Raw genomic sequence first — 4,721 nt, 5'->3', positions numbered from 1 at the left:
AAAAAAAAAAAAAAAAAAAAAAATCTAGAATCAATTGGTCAAGTTTCAATACACACCCACCCACACCCACCCACTTGGATCTGACTGAAATCAGAGTAAGTCTATAAGTCACTGTGGAGAGAGCTAACACCTTCATAGTATCGTGTCACTCATTCCATCAACCTGTTATATTCATTTAGGCCATCTGTAATTTCTGTCAATAACACATAATTGTTCTCTGTATAAAAGCCTTGCATATCTTCTCTTAGATACATTCCTCAGTATGATGTTTTTTGATGCTTTTGTAAATGTTATCTTATTGAAAATTTCATTTTATTTATTTATCTTTTATTCATTTATTTTTGAGATGGAGTTTTGCTCTTGTTGCCCAGGCTGGAGTGCAATGGCATGATCTCAGCTCACTGCAACCTCCGCCTCCTGGGTTCAAGCGATTCTCCTGCCTTGGCCTCCCAAGTAGCTGGGATTACAGGCATCTGCCACCGCACTCGGCTATTTTTTGTATTTTTAATAGAGACGAGGTTACACCATGTTGGTCAGGCTGATCTTGAACTCCTGACCTCGTGATCTGCCCACCTCGGCCTCCCAAAGTGCTGGGATTACAGGTGTGAGCCACTGCACCTGGCCAAAAATTTCATTTTAAATTGCTTATTGTTAGTCTATAGAAATATAATCGATCCTGTTAAATTTACTTATTCGGCCGGGCACGGTGGCTCAAGCCTGTAATCCCAGCACTTTGGGAGGCTGAGATGGGCGGATCACGAGGTCAGGAGATCGAGACCATCCTGGCTAATACAGTGAAACCCCGTCTCTACTAAAAAATACAAAAAACTAGCCGGGCGAGGTGGCGGGTGCCTGTGGCCCAGCTACTGGGAAGGCTGAGGCAGGAGAATGGCGTGAACCCGGGAGGTGGAGCTTGCAGTGAGCTGAGATCCGTCCACTGCACTCCAGCCTGGGCGACAGAGCGAGACTCCATCTCAAAAAATAAAATAAAATAAAATACATTAAAATAAAATAAAAAATTTACTTATTCATTTTAAGAGCAGATTTGTAGAATATACTGAATTTTCCACATATAATCATTTTCTCTGTGAAGAGTGACAGTTTCATTCTCCCTTTCTAATCCTTACACATTTTATTTCTTTTTCTTGCCATATGGTAATATTAGGCTAACACTGCCAATATCATGTTGAAAGAGAGAGTGACAGCGGATAACCTTATTTACGATCTTAGGGGAAAAGTTTTTAATATTTCACTGTTAAGTATACAGTTTGCTGTAGTTTTGAAAATATCCATTATTGGCCAGGTGTGGTGGCTCACACCTATAATCCCAGCACTTTGGGAAGCCAAGGCGGGTGGAACACAAGGTCAAGAGATTGAGACCATCCTGGCTAACATGGTGAAACCCCGTCTCTACTAAAAATACAAAAATTAGCCAGGCGTGGTGGTGCATGCCTGTAATCTCAGCTACTCAGGAGGCTGAGGCCGGAAAATCACTTGAACCTGGGAAGCAGAGGTTGCAGTGAGCCGGGATTACGCCACTGCACTCTAGCCTGAAATGGAGTGAGACTCTGTCTCAAAAAAGAAAAAAAAAAGAAAAGAAAATATCCATTATTAGATTAAGGAAGTACTCTGTTTTTCCTAGTTTGCTAAAAGTTATTTTCTTTTAAAATCAAGAATGGAGGCTGGGCGCGGTGGCTCATGCCTGTAATCCCAGCACTTTGGGAGGCCAAGATGGGTGGATCACTTAAGGCCAGGAGTTCAACACCAGCCTGGCCAACATAACAAAACCCTGTCTCTTCTAAAATTACAAAAAAAAATTAGCTGGGCATGATGGTGCATGACTGTAGTTTCAGCTACTGGGGAGGCCAAGGCGCGAGAACCCGGGAGGCAGAGGTTGCAGTGAGTCGAGATTGCACCACTGCACTCCAGCCTGGACCACAGACCAAACCTCTGTCTCAAAAAAAAAAAAAAAAAAAAATCAAGAATAGGTGTTGAATTTTATCAAACCCTTTTTTTGTACCTATTAAGATAAACACATGGCAACCCCACGACTGACGGCCACTTCGATGATGTCCACGCAAAGCTGGATGACCGTGACAGAGTGTTTCCCACTGGAGGTCCTGCACATCTGAACTGGGACTGTAACGCTGACGGCGCCACAGTGTGGGGTGCTAGAAAGTGTCAAAATCAATCACAGAAAGTCCATTTTGTTTACCTATTGTATCAAAGGGGAGTCTAGGGACAATGGTAGTATTTGTTCTTTTTTTTTTTTTTGAGACGGAGTCTTGCTCTGTCACCTGGGCTGGAGTGCAGTGGCCGGATCTCAGCTTACTGCAAGCTTCGCCTCCCAGGTTTACGCCATTCTCCTGCCTCAGCCTCCCGAGTAGCTGGGACTACAGGCGCCCGCCACCTCGCCCGGCTAGTTTTTTGTATTTTTTAGTAGAGACGGGGTTTCACCACGTTAGCCAGGATGGTCTCGATCTCCTGACCTCGTGATCCACCCGTCTCGGCCTCCCAAAGTGCTGGGATTACAGGCTTGAGCCACCGCGCCCGGCCATATTTGTTCTTAATTAGCTGTGAAAACATGTTGCAGTTCTGCACATTTTCTGTGTTCTTTTTTTTTTTCTTTGAGACGGAATCTCGCTCTGTTGCCCAGGCTGGCATGCAGTGGCGAGATTGCGGCTCGCTGCAAGCTCCGCCTCCCAGGTTCACCCACCATTCTCCTGCCTCAGCTTCCTGAGTAGCGGGGACTACAGGTGCCCGCCACCACGCCCGGCTAATTTTTGTACTTTTAGTAGAGATGGGTTTCACTTTGTTAGCCAGGATGGTCTCGATCTCCTGACCTTGCAGTCTGCCCGCCTTGGCCTCCCAAAGTGCTGGGATTACAGGCATGAGCCACCACGCCTGGCCTTCTGTGTTCTTTTGTGTGTGTGTTTTAAGTGTAACTTTTTCTTTTTTCTTTTTGGTTGGAAGTAACAGATTTTAATGAATCACTGTTTAAACAGGCCAGGCCAGGCGCAGTGGCTCATGCCTGTAATCCCAGCACTTTGGGAGGCCAAAGTGGGTGGATCATTTGAGGTCAGGACTTTGGGACCAGCCTGGCCAAAATGGTAAAACCTCATCTCTACTAAAATACAAAAAATGAGCCGGGCATGGTGGTGTGCACCTGTAATCCCAATCCCAGCTACTTGGGAGGCTGAGGCAGGAGAATTGCTTGAACCTGGGAGGCGGAGTTTGCAGTGAGCTGAGATCGTGCCACTGCACTCCAGCCTGGGCGACAGAACCAGACTCTGTCTTAAAACAAACAAACAAACAAACAAACAACAAAAAAACTACAGTACAAAGACTTTGTAAATGTGATTCAGTCCCCCCAGCACCCTCGTGACTGTAGAATACCTTCAACACTCAGCTGTCTCAACCAGTGCCAACCTGTGAACTTCCCACCATATCCCAGATCTGCTATTCCCCAAACCATTTCCCAGTTTCCTTTCAGTCATCTTTCCGAAGGAGCCAAGACAATAGGGGCCTGCCGTGTAGTAAATTTCTTTATTATTTTCAGCCTTTAAAATGTAATTTCTGTCTCTTGCAATAAATTTGTTCCCTTTCCTTTGTTTCACTTTATTTACATTTTCAGGTATTTAGCTCTCCTTTTATACCATTAAAAAAATTTAAAGTTACCTGTTATAGGGTGTTGCTTCAGAAGCAAAGAGCAAAATTTTATTGTTGTACCAATTCTAATTGTAATTTTAAGTTCCATGTGTTTAACCATTGTCTCTTCATTTTAAGACTTTTAATACAAATGTCTTTTTTTTTGAGATGGAGTCTCGCTCTGTCGCTTAGGCTGGAGTGCACTGACGCAATCTCAGCTCACTGAAACCTCCGCCTCCCAGGTTCAAGCGATTCTCCTCCCTCGGCCTCCCAAGTAGCTGGGACTACAGACGTGCGCCACCATGCCCCCGCTAATTTTCTGTATTTTAGTAGAGACAGGGTTTCACCATGTTGCTCAAGCTAGTCTCAAACTCCTGACCTCAAATGATCCGCCCGCCTCAGCCTTCCAAAGTGCTGGGATTACAAGTGTGAGCCACCATGCCTGGCCTTAGCTAATATTTTCTTAAAATATTTACATCTGTTTGGGAGGCCGAGATGGATGGATCACCTGAGGTCAGGAGTTCCAGACCAGCCTGGCCAACATGGTGAAACCCTGTCTCTACTAAAAATACAAAAATTAGCCAGGTGTGGTGGCGGGCGCCTGTAATCCCAGCTACTCAGGAGGCTGAGGCAGGAGAATCACTTGAACCTGGGAGGCGAAGATTGCAGTGAGCTGAGATTGTGCCACTGCACTCCAGCCTGGGCGACAGAGCGAGACTTGATCTCGAAAACACACAAAAAATTTACATCTGTATTCACAAAAGAAATTAACCTGTAATTTTCTTTCTTGTAATGCCTTTGTAATGATTTGCTATCAAATCAAATTAACAGGTTTCTGCTGGTCAAGAAAAAAGACCTAAATGACCATTATCAGAAATGAAAAAGAGACATCACTGCAAAGCCTACAGACATTAAAAATAATCATAAGGGCCGGGCGCGGTGGCTCAAGCCTGTAATCCCAGCACTTTGGGAGGCCGAGACGGGCGGATCACGAGGTCAGGAGATCGAGACCATCCTGGCTAATACGGTGAAACCCCGTCTCTACTAAAAAATACAAAAAACTAGCCGGGCGA

The 4,721-nt window shown here is 45.0% G+C and overlaps 1 protein-coding gene and 1 pseudogene across 1 annotated transcript in view; both read right to left on the bottom strand.

Moving 5' to 3' along the window:
- RNF130 (ring finger protein 130) overlaps positions 1-4,721 on the bottom strand; it is a 151,217-nt gene that overhangs the window by 10,848 nt on the left and 135,648 nt on the right. The window lies entirely within an intron of this gene.
- LOC108523357 (dnaJ homolog subfamily B member 6-like) overlaps positions 2,024-4,721 on the bottom strand; it is a 13,528-nt pseudogene continuing 10,830 nt past the window's right edge.

The sequence above is a fragment of the Rhinopithecus bieti genome, unplaced genomic scaffold, assembly GCF_001698545.2.
Source record: "Rhinopithecus bieti isolate Rb0 unplaced genomic scaffold, ASM169854v2 scaffold_73501, whole genome shotgun sequence".
Classification (NCBI taxonomy): domain Eukaryota; kingdom Metazoa; phylum Chordata; class Mammalia; order Primates; family Cercopithecidae; genus Rhinopithecus; species Rhinopithecus bieti.
This window is presented reverse-complemented; position numbering and strand designations above follow the sequence as displayed.